Source organism: Apis florea, unplaced genomic scaffold (genome assembly GCF_048593485.1).
Source record: "Apis florea isolate Af1SG1 unplaced genomic scaffold, ASM4859348v1 contig_3203_pilon, whole genome shotgun sequence".
Classification (NCBI taxonomy): domain Eukaryota; kingdom Metazoa; phylum Arthropoda; class Insecta; order Hymenoptera; family Apidae; genus Apis; species Apis florea.
Genome location: NW_028256723.1, coordinates 7,753,693 through 7,771,055, shown reverse-complemented (window position 1 = coordinate 7,771,055; position 17,363 = coordinate 7,753,693). Strand labels below are relative to the sequence as shown.

General features: G+C 28.5%; 1 protein-coding gene and 2 long non-coding RNA genes across 3 annotated transcripts in view; all 3 read left to right on the top strand.

The window, feature by feature from the left end:
• The window catches only part of LOC100866800 (LON peptidase N-terminal domain and RING finger protein 3), a 63,744-nt gene that overhangs the window by 11,974 nt on the left and 34,407 nt on the right, over positions 1-17,363 (top strand). The window lies entirely within an intron of this gene.
• On the top strand, positions 6,153-8,247 carry LOC116414100 (uncharacterized). The gene is made up of 4 exons (XR_015292842.1): positions 6,153-6,416; positions 7,331-7,488; positions 7,569-7,719; positions 8,027-8,247. It is a non-coding gene; the product is annotated as an uncharacterized LOC116414100 (long non-coding RNA).
• Positions 11,708-17,319, top strand: LOC147657228 (uncharacterized). The gene is made up of 2 exons (XR_015292845.1): positions 11,708-11,907; positions 16,827-17,319. It is a non-coding gene; the product is annotated as an uncharacterized LOC147657228 (long non-coding RNA).

Here is a 17,363-nt window from a genome sequence, read left to right as displayed (position 1 = left end):
TTTTTCTCTAACTCTTTAAATGAAAATTATTATTCTTGATACGAGACCGAAGTATTAACATTAACATGACTATCCTTCTCTAATATCTAAATATCTTTTTTTTTTTTTGCATATATAAATTAATGCCATGAAAATAAATAGGTAATTACAGTCCTATCTCAGTATATTATGCAAAATTAATTTTCATTTTTTTCAATAATCGTAAAACGAAAAATATAAAATTTTGATGAATTTGATTGTTCTTTAACCAACCCCGTTAAAAATTATTTCGTTTGACATGGAAAACATATAATTGTTAATTAATTCAAATCTGACCTTTTCACGAAATAAAAATAAACATTTTAAAAATCCCATCAAATTAATCAATACTGCCGTACCGACGTTGAGCTGAAAATCATCTTCCAACCCGAGTTAAAAGTATTGCTCGGCACGCGTGCTCCGCGTTTCAAGAAATAGATTTGCACGAAAATATCGTGTACGATATACGAAAAGAGTGACTCGTGGAACATATTTTCGTGATACACTCACATTCGAACACATGTGAAAATACGATCTGACTCATTTGATTTTCCTAATGAGATTTTCACGATACGACGACAACTTACGTAAGTATATCCACATAGCTGATACGCGTATAATTTCTTTCATCGTTCAAACGTTCCGTATATGTAATGCACCTACTCGTGCAGCGGAAAAATAATTTTTCTACGTAAAGCTTCGCTTCGCATATCTCTGGTCGCGCAAATATAATAATTATCGAGTTTATCTATTATTTTGTAAATAATTTGAGAAAAGTGTTGAGAAAATTAATAATTCTTTCGAAACCGTTTATTCCTTCGTAAACGGATAATTATATCGATAATTATCAGAGAATCGCTTGATTATTAAATTTATCGTATGAATTATATATTTTGCAAATATAATAGATAATAAAAACCTGTTGAGAATTTGTTAAATGGATATGAAGAGAAAGAAATATTCGACTATCCATCTTATAAATATAACATTTTACAATTTTTGAAAAATGGACGATAATTAAACGAATGGATATAATGTTTCATAGAATTTTCAAATTTTGAATCTCGGTCTCGCTAATTTTTTCCATCAACTGTTCAAACTATTCCAACTATTGTTTTATAGAGTGTAGTGTTTTGGAATGAATATACATTTGTGATTAATCTCACGACATTGTTTCTCGTAATAATGGATATCGCAATTATTATTTCCAGAGAATTCCGTTATTATTCCTACCAGCTTTGATGTTTTTCTAATTGTGCTACTGTGAATGTAGCATCTCCACAAATTTTGAAATGCAAATATATTTGAGAGCAATTCTCTAAAATTCTCTCGAGGGCGTGTTTTCATAAATCAATCCCGGCCTTTGCTCTCGACAAATATTATAATTGCAAACCCGGTTTTGCTATTTTTGCTATGTAACAAAGTCGGATGGGGAAAGAAGATTCGAAAGTGGGTCGCGACCTGGATCCATCCATCAATCCAGACTTCGATCGTCTCTCCTCATTCTCGTTCCATCATAAATAAACAATCGTTTCTTTCGTGTCCTTTCCAGATATTTTCAACTCTTTTATTCGAGGAATCAATTAATTTAAATGCCAAGTATCGAGTGTTCAAACTCTATGTAGATATATGCAAGTTAGGTTAGGTTAGGTTTAGGTTAAATTGCCTAATTTGGATAACAAGTATCGAATGTATAATACATTCAAATGTGCTGCACATATATGTATTTATACAGTAGAGGTTAGGTTAGGTTAGGTTAGGTTAGGTTATCGTTGATTTGTTCAAACTGTATGTACAGTTTATATTAGATTGTTATTTAAATTGTTAATTTAAATACTAAATATATATATACTTGCATATGTGTAAAGGTTAGGTTAAGTTAGGTCAGAGAAATCGTTAACTTAGATGTCAAGTATCGAGTATTCAAATTGTATATAAAGATACATATGTGTAGGTTATACATACGTATCGAATGTTCAAATTATATATATATATATAAATGTGTAGAGGTTAGGTTGTATGTATAAATATATGTATATATACAGATTGGGTTAATTTAGATATCAGATATCAATATTCAAACTGTATACATACATATGAATAAACATATATATGTAAAAGTTAGGCTAAGTTAGGTTAGATTATCGAGAAATCATTAATTTAGATGTCAAGTATCATCGAGTATTCAAATTGTGCACATAGATACAGATATATCTATATGTACAGGTTAGATTAAGTTAGGTTAGGTTGTCGAGGAATTGTTAATTTAGATGCCAAGTATCGAGTGTTCAAATTATATATATATAGCCATATGTGCAGAGGTTAGGTTAAGATAGATTAAATTGTCGAGGAATTGTTAATATATATATATATATATACTAGTTAGATTAGGTTAGGTTAGATATATCTATATGTACAGGTTAAATTAAGTTAGGTTAGGTTGTCGAGGAATTGTTAATTTAGATGCCAAGTATCGAGTGTTCAAATTATATATATATATAGTCATATGTGCAGAGGTTAGGTTAAGATAGATTAAATTGTCGAGGAATTGTTAATATATATATATTAGTTAGATTAGGTTAGGTTAGATAGAATATAAGTATATGTATAGGTATCGTGTACTTGTTTTTATACAGCATTGAAAACGATTGTCACGCGTGTGCAAGCGCTATTTGTGACCGGTTTTATTATAATTTATGCTGAAACCAGTTTCCTGCTGTGAGAGCCATTATTTAAGGATCGAAATAGGTTAGCCGATAGGTTAATTTGGAATAACTTTATTTTAAAAGTTGTTCGTTTAATCGTTTCTTTTCTTTCTTTCTTTCTTTTTTTTTTTTTTTTTTTTTGCGTGTATATACTATGTTGATAATTCGATAAGCTAATGGCTTAATATACGTGGATTAATTGGTTATAAATCGATGGCAATGCGATTAATTAACTTTAGTGGCTTAAATATTACGATTCAAGTCGTAAAAGTGTTAAATTATGGAAACGTTACGTTAATTATTTTATTCCATATTCCATACTACCGACGTTTCCAATATTGCTACAATCACTTTTATCTCAATTTTTTCTGTATCAAATTTTGTATTATCTCAATGCCATTGTATTATCGATTATCAAAAATTCAATTATCCAATAAACACGCAGACCTCAAACTATAGAACTATAAGAATAGTTTTCTCGTGTACATTATACAAGCGTATATAGCGTCGTCACGATGGAGAATTTTACCGCTTTCACGCATCGTGCCACCTCGAGGGAGCAACTGGAAAGCTATTCTCGCCTTGACACGGATCACGTGCGCCTCTGCGGATTAATTTCGATCGCTCGTAATTACGTAATCGAAACGAGCTATCGCGGATTTACAATACCGTGGCCACGTGGACAGAACTCGTATACTCGTGTATCTTGTAAATAACTTGTTCCCCGAATGTCGAATCAAATTATATCAAATACAGAGGATAACGCATGGAATTTTTAATATTACGAATTTTTATGTTAAACGATCGATTGATCAGAAAATAACTGATCAGAAGAGAAAGGAAGAAAGAAAAAGGTATTTTTTTCTAATATATTTAAAATTTTCAGTCGATTGATGTGAACAATGAATTGTTCGAAATTCTATATAGAAAATGACACGTAGAATTTATTTAATGGTATAAATTTTAGTATGACATATTGTTGATTATAATAATTGGAAGGTAAAATAAATAATCGGATAAAAAAAGTATTGGAGATAATAGATTTGATTTTTGAAAGGAATGTAGATTTTTTTAAATCTATTTGAACTGTGTAGAGGTTATGTCGAAATAATTCGAATACTAGAATTTGAAATATTGCGATATCTGATATAAAGAATATTAATTATCAAATAATTGAACCAATCGAAAATTGTGTTTCAATTCTTTTTTAAAATAGATGTCTTATTTATTTTTTTTATTAAAAAATTCTATAGAGAAATAACGATAAATTATCACTGGTCGTATTGCAATACACGTTACTTTTATCTCGAAACTTTCTTTTCGATTCACAAAATTTTATCATTTATATTTAATATATAAATAACAATTATATTACTATTATTTCTGTATGTAGCTAAAATCAGAAAAAAATTCCAACAAACGTTAAAAAATAAAATTACACATACACTACGAAATATCACAACAGTGCAATAAATATCCTTCTCTCCACATTATTTTTTCACAATTTTTTTTCCATAATTTATATCCATTCTATGAGAGCAGCATAAATAACATTAATACACGTCCATCAAGAGGGTATCTTCGATAAAGATCAGAAAATCGCGAATTCGTTCGTTGAACGAGAGCGATGAAAATCTGGGGAAAGTTTCGTGCGAATGTCACGATCGATTCACGTAATACACATTTCATAACGTGTTCGATTGATCGAGATAATTTTCGCGTCTCGTCTTGCGACATCGATCATGAAATACTTGGGTAAATATGACACTTTGTCGTGCAGGTAGCATTACTTCGCGTTTAATTGGGTCGAGAACGTGAGTTTGTGAGGTTAGGTTGCGTGGGAAAATTGAGATAGATTACGCGCAATTGGGAATAGAATTATTATTTGATTAGATAGGATGAATTATGCGTGTATTAATTTATCGTTAAGAAAATGGCATTTTTTTTAGAAAAGATTTTCGATAATAAAAGAACAATTGTGTTGGAATAATTGTCGATAAATCTAAGCCCCAATAAACCCTTCATATTTAATATCTAAATCAATGACTTTCAATGGCCTAACCTTTCATGACTTGGAATTCAAATAGCCTAAATTTCAATGATATAATTCACAATAATTTAGATCTTAAGCTTCTATAAACTATAATCTCGGCTTTGATAATATAAGTTTTAATAATTTAAATCTCGTCACTAACTTTAATAATCTAGGCACCGATAATCTATCTTTCAATATTGATAATATAGATCCTAATTACTTAACTTAGGTATCTATTCAGGTACCGATAAGATAGATTGATAATTTAGGTTAGGTTCTGATAATCTAAGTCTTCTAACCCTGATGATCTAATCTCAGTAATCTAATGTTAATCCCTAATAATTTAGATTCTTTGATAATTTAAATTCTGATAATGATTTTAATAACCTAGTCCGATGATTTACAACGATTTAAAATGATTTACACTCAAAAACTTAGACAGTAATTTAAACACCGATTTAGTCTCAATTTAAATTGATAATTTTTAAGGTTTTGATAATCTAAGTTCTAATAATTTAAGTTCTAATGATTTAACTTTAATAATCTAATGTAGATTTCCAATAATTTAAATTTCCTGATAATCCCAATAATTGTGATAACTTAGGTTTCAATGACTTAACTTCAATAATCTAGAGCCCTCATAATGTCTCAAGTAATCTATGCGTCCATAATTTATCCTTTAATAATTTAAATTCCTCGATAATCTAGGTTCTGATGTAATAATCTAATGACTTAACGCTGATAATCTAAACATACGATAATCTATCTTCCAGTAATCTAAATACCGATAATTTGTTTCCCATTAATTAAATTCCCTGATAATCTAGGTCTAATAATCTAAGTCCCAGTAACATAAGTCCTTTAACCTAACTTAATCTAATTTAAATACTAGTAGTCTAACTTGCAGTGATTTAGGCCGCCAATAATTTAGATTCCAATAATCTGAAACTCGATAATTTAATTCTAAATAATATAAATCCAATAATCTAGATCTTGACAATTTAGGATGCAATCATTTAAATTCTAATAATCTAATCCTTAATGTAGATCCAATGGTGCACCTTTAATGTTAAATGATTTAGTTTAATAACTTTACCTTTAATAACTTAATTCTTAATAATTTAGTCCCACTAACGCAATTACACTTCAATAATCTAATCTTTAATTTAGTCTCTAATGATTTATCTTCCAATAATTATAATAATTATATTTTCGCAATTATAATAATATAATCGCAAATATCTTTTCTCTATTTTCAAGAAATAAATTAAACACTAGATTTTAGATTCAGAAAAACAAAGATGATCCGGAATATCAATATATCTCCAAGAGAAAGGAAAAATTGTATTAAACAGATCGATTGAAATTGAAACATAGTGGTAGATGTCGCACGTGTCGCCCACTCGTGTGTCGCCACCGAATTACGTAAGAGTCAAAGTCGTTACTCATTGGCCGAGTCGTTCATGCATGATTCATCCTTTAATCCGGCGACCGGCTGTTAATAACGGCCGAGTTTATTTTAAAACCAACGTCCTGACACTGGATCCTACTTGATCGAAGCGATTCGAGGGCGATCGACCTGTGGCAAAAATTTTCATCTTTCTATCTGTCTCTTGATTCACCTTTTTGTAAATAGATGTAATGTTTTTCTTAGACATGTAAGTAAGGTTAATGAAAATATGTCACGTTTGGTGAATTGTTATTGATGTTATTGACATATCTTTGTTTGAATATAGGAATCCTTAAAAATGATTTATTGGAAAAGGATGATATAAAATAAAAGTATAAGAATTGTTTTTTATAGATTTGGAATTACTTTTGTTAGAACGATGAGAGATGATTTATTAAAAAAGCATCTGTGGATTTATAAATTCTTTCAGAGAGATATCTATATTAAAAGTTATTTTTGTTAATATATAAATATTATATTAATATATAAGATTATATCATATTATGTAATGGTATAATATTATGTAATTATGTATATTATGTATTACCAAAAAAGAATCTATAGATGTATAAATTATTCTTCCAGAGAAATCTTTATATTAAAAATTGTTTTTATCTTTCTGATGTATGAATATTATATGACATTATATAATTATAAAATGTTAATATTTAATATATCATATTACATCATATAATGACATAATATTATATAATTTATTACAAAAGAATCTGTAGATCTTATATATTTCTTTCATAAAAATCTCTATATTAAAAATTATTTTCAATAAAAGAGCATTACATCATTGAACGAAGATTTATCAAAAAAGAATTTATAAATTTATAAATTTTTGAAATGAAAATGAAAATATCATATTACATCATATTATATAATAGTATGTAATATTATATAATTTATCATAAAGGAATTTCTGGATTTTCTTTAACAAAGATATGTATATTAAAAATCTATATTAAATTTTTATTATTAAAATAATATAATCATTAAAAATAAGTTATTAAGAGTAAAAATCTATAAATTTTTTTCTAATTTTTCTTAATATATCATTAATTAATAAATAATATATCATTAATTTACTAAAAAAGGATCTGTAAATTCTTTCAGAAAGATATTCAATCAAAAATCAAGGAATTTTATATTTTTCAAGCAGATAAAATCATAATTAAACAAAAATGAAGAAATGTAGAAATGGCAAATCTGATTACGACATCAATAAAAATTATAGAAATCAGGTTCAATCCAGATAATTTTAGTTCGATCGAGTGAGTTCTTTCGAAACCATGAATGTTAATTAAACATGTCTAATTAATTGCTTGGTAAAACTTTCCCTCTCTGTGAACAGTTTTTCCCAGTTTTTTCGAGGGAGAGGCTTGACGAAGAGATAGTTCTCAATAGCCATGATCGATCCACGTGAAAGACGAGCACGATGAACGGTTTAATTGGCTTCGACTTGGTTCAATTTGATGGGTCTCGATGTGATCAATAATTAAACGGTGAATGTTCTGCTTTAATTTATATATAGCACGTTATAGTTATTTAATATAGTCTTTCTCTAATAGAAATAGCTGTCTTTTTCTTACTTTCTATTTTTGAAATTTTTATTAATTCTTGTATATTTTGAATTTTTCCTTTTTTATAATTTTCTTAAATCTCATTCTCATTATTTATCGTCAGATTTAAATTTTATTGATCTTCAAATTAATTTACGCAATATGAGATATATTTGAAATTCTAGAATTATATGATTGTAATATTGCTGGCATACGAAATTTTATTAATCTATAATTCGTGACATTCTAGGTTTTGCAATTGCATAAGATACATGAACATTGATTGCAATCAAAATGGCATACGAATTTTTCATTCGAGATAGATGCAAAATGCAATTGAACATTGAAGAAATTTACATTTTGTGAAAATTTTCAAATTTTATGTACATATATATAATTTCATTGATCTGCAAATATAATTAGATTTTATATAATAAAATAAAACGATAACACTTACAGTTACAGTGAAAATTGTACACGAAATTTTAATAATTTTCAATTGCAATTCATAATATTTCAGGTTAATATAGATACCAATTGCACACGAAATTTTATTCAGAACTTTTTTGACATTCCAAATTCCATAATAGGATAAGATGCAATCAAAATCTTGATTTTCATAACGTTTAGCTTCTATAATAGTAATAATGATATAAAATCAAAACCTTCTTACTAACTTTTGTTGATTTTCAGATAACAATTTTAGATTCTATAGTAATAGTATATCAACTAGTATATCAACTATAGTATATCTTCAACTTCTCTAACAGGATAAAATTGCAATTAAAATTGCACAAGAAATTTTTCATGACTTTCATAACATTCCAATTTTTACAATAAGATGCAATCAAAATCTTCTTAGCAACTTTTATTGTTGATATTGTGATCTTACGTATAGATGACAATCCACTTGACATTTCTTCGCTTCACTTCCATACCCTTCCCTTCCCTTGCTTCACGAATCTTCCCAACAGAAAATAATTCATAAGATCCAACTTTTACGATCCATTTGCCGCTAACGTGTAAAGCATCGGCCATCCTTCCATCCGTTTATGGCCACCCAACTAGTTCGTCACACGCCAGGTGTTAACCCATTTTCCACGGTTTTTGCCGATAGATGTCGCAATCGTGCCTCAAACGAGAATCCACTCGTTTGCGCGAAGTTTGGAAAATAGAACGAGCATTTCGAAATTGCCGAGTCTCGAAAAGTCGCGATTAGCAGAAAGCCGTTTCCATCGATTGGAACACGCGTTTCTCAAGTTATGCAAATGTAGCATGTATGTATGTATGTATGTATGTATGTATGTATGTGTGTATGTTCCACTGACCTATAGGCTACGTGAATTTTCGAATATTGATTCGTTCGCACGAGCGAAAGAGCGTAAAACTAGCGTAAAACTAAAAAATGGCGGATTTTCAATATTTTTTACGTTTTATCGAAAATGTTTTTGATAAAAAAAAAATTAATTTTGCAATTACATATACTCACTTGTTTTTTGAGTGGAAAATGAAGATTGATTGTGTTCGATGTTAAATAGCAGTTATGGGTTCTCTATCATGATTGAATTTTTTCGACAAAAAAAAATTTTAAATTTTACATGGAATTTACTAGAATATACTTTGTGCAGTTTAAATGTGATAATCGATTTTCTATGATGATTATAAAAATATAGAAATATTTTATACATAAAATATGTTGAAATATAAAAATTATAAATTCATGAAAATAGCGATTGTCAAGCGTAGTTTTTTTGGAATTTTTTATTTTTTTGAAGCCTTATGTGACGAAGTTGTATATATAAATATATAAAAATTGTGGATTTTCATTTTTCTTTTTAATTTCTTTTTAGTTTCTTTTGATAAATAAACTGATTAAATACAAATTTAGTAACACGATGCATTGTTATCTTAATGGAAAACATATATAAACTGTGCTTTTTAAAGCTGCATAATTTTTCAATCTTTAAAAAATAAATAGATGAAATCGTAAGTTTTCAAATTCATGCGAAAAATTTTACAGAAAATTTCATACAGAAAAATTCTAAAATAGTTCATTTAATATTCTCAAGCTTAAAATCTTCTAAAGTTAAACGTCCATAATTAATTTGCATAATAATCTACAAAATAAAACTGTTCTATTATTTCGTTCAAACACAAATCGAATTTTACAATTAATCAAATTAAATTGTCAAATTTAATTTTAAAAATGGCAAACGTAACTGGCAGCATACTTAAAAACACATTACTTTTAAACATAGAACATTATATTGCATTAAAATATAATTTTTACTATCTAAAAATAGATAATATATATATATATTTTTTTCTTTTATTTTTTAAAAATAAAAAAAATATTCGACAATGGATCACAGATGGAACAATCCTCATCTTGAGATATTTCAAAAAGATGTAATCAATGCTTCAAACTTTCGATAAATTTTCGTTTCTTTAAAATAACATAACCTCGAAAATTTTAAATTAAAAAAAAAAAAAAATACTTGGAATTTATCGATCTGTTGTAAAAAAAAAAAAATTATGTAAATACAAAATTTTATCGGAATTTTAATTAGAATTGATTTTAATTAATTAAAATAATTTCCTTGTAAAATAATTTCACGATAGAACGATAATGTGAATATAGAACAGAGTACGAAAATAGAAGGAAATCGAATCTTATCGGTTGGATGTCGCATCGAAAGAGGCACGATTTGAGTTGTGTTATATATTCGCGTGGAGAAAAGCCTCGTCGTTGGCTTTACGTAATCGGTAATAAATACGACCGCAATCGATATTTCGAAGTGACACCCATCGGTGCCGTGCCAATCCAAATCGAGAACCATTAGGGGATTTTTAACGTTTCTAAAATGGAAATTGTTACGACGACGCGTCATTTTTCACTGTGAATCACACAATTACGAAATGGGGATACGTCGATTTTATAGTGAATTATAGACGTATATACGTAGAGTGAACCGGTTTCGATACGCCGCCATATTGAATTATCTTAAGGATTGGATTGTTTTGTAATTTTGTTATTTGAATCGAAACATGCTTATATGTATTTTATTTTTTTCAAATTATTTTTATTACTTCGAATAAAAAAAGTGTGTTTTAGATTTTCTTTTCTAGATTTGTGTTACGTAAATTTTTTTTTTTTTTTCGGAATTGATAAATTGGATGTTCGTGCAAATTAATTTGTTTTTTAAAAATCCTTTGTACTACAGTCACGTTTTTAGTTACACGATGCATAATAATAAAAAAATTTTATGGAAAAAATTGATAATCGAATATCTCCATAATTTTATTTCGATCGATTCTTGAATAAAGTTTTGAACTTGGATTATAAATAATAATTTAAGATCTCAATATTTTTTTTTTTTTTCCCTTTATTCTTAAAGAATTCATTTTCATATTGGAAATAATTTAAACTACATTTACAGTATGATAAATAATTGAATTTAAGCAATATCGCAATATAAAAAATATTTCCGTAAATATTTATAAAATTTACATATAATGACCCCTTAAGCCTTATCCTCGCTTACATCATCTTTCAATACATTGTTACCAATTTATCGCTAATTTGCTAATTGCATCGATATTGAAAACATTATTGCGTAAACAACAAGTTATCAACTCATTATTTCGATAAAACGTCCTCCTCACCACACGTTATTTGAATTTGCAGCGTTCCATAATTAATTTCCTTCCCTGCGTGCTAATAAACAATTGGCAATACGAAATAATACGAAATAAAGATCACGAAATAAGGATCTAAAACAGCGAGATATTATTTAAATCAGTTTATCATTCCTCACCGCATTTATTATTGTCCAGTATGCCGTTATGGTGGACTAACAACAGCCGTCTTCAAGGGAACTCTCCCTTCTCCCCTCCTCCTCCTCCTCCTCCTTCCTTCTTCCCCCCCCCCGTCCTCTCGAGTATGCAAGACGACAACGTTAAAATATTTCGAGTATTTTCTTTTTTTTTTCCTCCCTCCACTTGATCTCGAAAATGTATTCAGAGTTAAAAGTTAAAAATAAGTAAAATTGGCGTTTCGAAAGGAAATGGGAAATCTTGACTGGCTTTTAGGTTTATTACGCTCGCGTGAAGGATGATAAATCAATAAAGGTACGTATTATTTCCACCGGAGAAAACACGTATATCGAGGTCTCGCTTATTTTTAGAAGAAACGTGACACGAGAAACGGTGCTACGCGTGAGATGTTGAATCGAATTTACCGAAATGGATATAATTGGGCTTTAGTGATATAATTGAGGGAAAATAAAATTTTTTTTGCTCAATATTCGAACTTTTGATTAGATTTAGGTTAGATTCAGGTTGTACCGGAAACGTTGTTAAATCGAATTTAGTGGAATTGAATATCTTGGTGATGTAATTTAGATGGAAAATAGAATTTTTTTTCGTTTGTGTTTAATTTTTGGATTATGATTAGTTTTAAATTACGTTTAGGTTAGGTTAAGGTCCATGAAAAATGACGGGCGAAATGTTGAATCGAATTTACCGAAATCGATATATTTTTTGCAGCTTATGTCGTGTAATCGTGTTTAATGTTTAAATTATCTTTTAGATTTTATTGTGTTTGGATACACGAAAAACATTGCGAAGATTTTTTTGTGCGTTTAATTTTTGAATTAATTAGTTTAGACAAATCATTTTATTTGGAGAATGAAAATTTAATTTTAAAAATAAGAAGAGTTAGGTTAGATTGGATGAAATTATTTTTGAATATTGCCTCATCTGTTGTTTGAAATTCGGGAAAAATCACAATATGATTTCGTAGAGAAGTCTAGAGGAACGGCGAATTACGAAACTTGGCGGGAAACGCCCAAGTTGCCGAAACAACTCTTACGTAAACTTCTTTTCGAAGGCTCCTACTACCTATTCTCGAGTTTTGTTCATTGTTTAATAGGAATTTGATAGAAGAAAAATAACTTTAAATATTAGAGAATAATATATAGAATAATATTTTTTCTATTTCTATAAAATATATGTAGATATAATACAAAAATTCCACAAATCAGTTAAAAATTCTCGTACAATACAGAAATTCTTGAAAATTTCCAATCCAATATCCCTTCAAATGATGCATACGATATTTCCACTAGTTAAAAATCCCTAAAAACCAGTCCAACCATTATATCATTACAATTACAAAATTTCAAATACTATTTCTTTAATATTCCCTTAAAATATTTCTCAAACGTTTCATAGATCGTTCTTGAACTTGTACTTCTATCTCTCCTTTCATTCAATCCAATACCTCGTGTCGTATACAATTCATCATAGAGAACGATTTAGAATATCAGGGATGCCTGTCGGTAATTGGCGCGAAACGTTCACAATGGATCGAATGCACACCTCGGTTGGTGACCGGTCGATATACGCGGGCCACTTACGTAAAAGAAGAATAACGAAAGAATCGTAGACGCCGCGGAGGCATATTTGTCGATAAGATAGAGTCACGTGCTCGTTGCGCTGTCAAACTTCTCTGTTATGTAAACTTGTCGTTCTCCTGGCGATTTGCCATTTATTTGTCGATTCCATCGAGGATTTATTTCGATTTATTTTAGGCGGCGCGTGAGCCGGATACCTTTTCCTTCCTTTCTTTTTTTTTTTTCTTTTTTCATTTTTGCATGATGATCGTATTGACACGAAAGACGAAAATTTTAGTAGAAGTATTTACGTTCGTTCAATGATTGAATTCAATTCGTTAATTCTCAAGAAGTAGTAAATCAGTAAAATTAACAGATATTAGATTTAGTTAAGACGAATTTAGATTTTTGTGTTCACTTTGAATGAAATATCTTATACTTTTCACTATGGGTGAAATTATATACAATTATATTCAAAGTAAAATGTCTAAATTCGTCTTTATCGCGTTTACCATAAGGAAGTCATTTTTTCCGGTTACATGGCTCCTTCGATAAGTCAATTTTTTTCACCCACGATTTCATTCTTCTGTTTGATGTATATTTTTTTTGCTTATTAAATATTTTTTTTTGTCTGTGATTTAGTTTTGAGCTCGATTGTCACTTTTTATTTATTAACCACTTTTCTCCCCTATTTTATTTTATATCAATGATTTATTTTTAATTAAAAAAAGGAAACAATTTTTTTTTCGAATATGAACATTGTAGCATTGCATATATTTCGTTTCGAAAAACTTGAAAATAGACGGAATAATTAAATGTAACGTTTGTCCCACATAGAAGCGAAAAAGCGACGACAGAAAAAGGAAAAAGTGATGCTTACGTCGTTTTTCGGGGGCGTGGCTACTCGTAACCACGACATCCGACTTGGATAACGTTTCCCTCCTTTATCGTTACGTCGAGCGGAAAAGGGTATCGCGGTCGCGTATCTGCAACCGTGAATGTCGAAACCGGAACCACGTTGTCCATCACCCGCCTGTTGACTCCTGATAAAAACTACCTTTTTTTCTTTCTCTCTCTATTTTTATAACACACTTTGTGGCTATTGATATGCGCATTATATAACACGCATGCTGAGTGAGGAAAAACGAAAAGTATATTTTTCTTTTTAATATATATATATATATACATATATCTATTTATTTTTATTTCATATTCATATAATTACACAGCAAAATTGCCGATGAAGTTTAAGTAATATATACGTATTAAATTAGATTATACGATTTTTAGTTCGATAAATTTGAATTTATAAATAATCTAACAATAATTAAAATGATTTCGTATTTTTTGTTTTATGATTAATGATAATAACTTTAACTTTAAGAAAAATATTTATTCTTTAATTACAATCATTTACGTATAAAGTAAGTATTTAATATAAATGATTATATTATAAATAAATCCAATGTTAAATATAATTTTTCTTTTTTTTCTAACTTTCATGTAATTATATTGGAGAGAAAAATCTCCGTTTCAAATTTTCAATATCGAAAAAAAAAATGTCAGAAATATCCCAATTATATTGAACGCGAAATAAAATATTTCCAATTTAAATTTCGCTTTAATCAACAAACTCTTTAATCATCTTTATCGAATGATAATTTCAATTTTCGCCACATGAAAATGCACGAGGCTATAATTAAACGCGAAACTCTCCCCTTTCGTCGTTTTCAATTTCCGATATTAATTGAATTCCCGTTGGATCGTATCTAGGAACATTTTATGCGTGATTCCACCAGCGCTGCCAGCCGAATTTCCCTAGACTCCGCTCCCGCTCATTATTTTCTCTCGTAAATTTTCGTACGCGCGGAATCTATTTCCACGTTATGAGGTCGTCGGGATTAATTTGCAGTTCGTCAGATATATATTTGCAACTTCTTTGATGATTTATCGCGTTCAATGAATTTTCTCGTTACAAATTCGAGAAGCGTGAAACACATTTTCGACATACTTTTCTAGATTGCTATATTTATGATAGTTTTAAAAGAATCGAGAGAAGAAAATAAATTCGTAACATGAATTTTTTTCTATTTTTTCGAGGGATATAGAATTTTGTAAGTATCATATAATAAAACTTTTATCTTTGTAAATAATGGAATAAGCAAGTAAATTGTTACGTAAAGGAGTTTTGTATATTATTTAATATATTATCTTATATATAAATTACTTTAAATATAAACGTGTAAATAAATTATACCTTGTCCTTACATTTAAGTAGAATGGTGATCGGTCAAACGATAATAATTTTTAATCTATGCTAAATTCACGTGTTGGTAATGAAATATAGAAAGTCTTTTCAAAAATTTCAAAGATTCATTTGTAAATTAAAATTTGACAGCAATAATGGCTTCTTAACAATTATAACAATAGTTTAATCAAAAGTAGATTAAGTTAAGTTAAAAGTTTTTTCTAGAAAAGAATCTAATCCTATCAAAATCTAAAGTAAACTTCATCTCTCAATTTTTCCAATTATTTCCAATGTAATTTCGAACAAACGCATCGATAAATTTCTCTCCTAATTTCATAAATCGAAACTCTCGTTCAATCGTATACAATTATATTCCATTCGTTTCCACGGTTAAATCCACGGTTGACAAGATTAAACTCGCTTTCAGCGAGTTTCCACGTACTTGTTGCCAAGTTTGTGGCCTGTATGAACACCTGTAAACCGATAGTTGCGCCACCATTTTTCCATTGGCCACTTGCTCGAAACGTATAACGTTCGCGATTATCGTTGTTCGACCACGTTTCGTAATATGGGACTCACGTAACGGGAGATTCATTTTTGATTGATCAATTTTAAGTCATTAATCGACCACTAAGAACAAAGGCGATGAATATATAAATGCTGTGCAGAGCGAAATAATCGGTTTATTTTCATATATATCGATGGAAATTGTTTCGATGGGACGAATGATGTTTCTTCTGCTTTCTTTAATAATAGAACTAAGGCAAAGTAAGTAAAATTAATTTAGATTTAGCTTTAGATATTGTGAAAAACGAATGTTTTGATAAAAATTAGAGATTAGTTTCAACTTCTTCGTTTTTTTTTTTTTTTCTTGAATTATAAAATAGCTACGAGTGGCAAGAATTAGGTTAGATTTCTTTGTTTTGAAATTATGAAAAATGTACGAAAATGTTTTAACGAAATTAATATTAGTTCTTATTCCGATAAAAATATAATTATTTTCACATTTTAACTTTTGCCATTTATTATTAATTTAAAGTTATAATTATTATTCTAGCTATGTGTTATAGTTAATAGTTCTAATGTTAATCTTATCTTTTTTTTTTTTGTATTTTTTATCTCTTTAATAGTTTTTTTTTTTTTTAAACATCGAAAGCTAGAAAGAATTCGATGTTAAAAATACGCGTCAAAGGATTTCTTAAACACACCATTCAAAATTTCTAAGTTCACGAACATAATAAAAAATCTATAAAAATGTACGAAAATCCTACATTTCTTTTTATATAATACCGACAATTCTAAAAATACGTTCGTTTTTTCACACAATATCTTTACTTATCTCAAAACAAACCACGCTTCCTGGTTTACTCCTACGAAAAATTCAGAAGAAGGAATTTTTATTTCAGACTAACTGTCCAGATCTTTTTATCACCTAGCTATAATGGACGAAAAAAAAAAAAAAAAAAGAAAATTAAAAAGGAATGAAAGACGTTAACAGAATATACAGAAATTATGTACATGATAAACAAAACTGAGAACAAACATCTGGCAAAGAGAAGGCTCGAAAAACAAATCGTGCATCCTTATCTATGCTTACGAAACGTCCAGAACAGTCCAGAGCTATAGGAAAGGGAATTTTTATTTTGCAAACTGGTTCAATAGAAGACATTATTACAATGTTTCAATTTTTCTTGATATGCAATTTTTTTTTATAACATTTAAATAATTTGTCTATTGCTATTCTAGATAGCGTAAGCAAAATTTTAAAAATCAATTTTTATTAATTTTATATCTATAGTTAAAAAAAAAAATTAAAAATGAAAAATTAATATTCTTTTAAAAGAATGAATCTTTTAGAATATAATAATGTAGTAATAAATATACAAATTCTCAAATGAATTATTGTTATCATTTTTAATTAATGATTTTTCATACTTATTTAT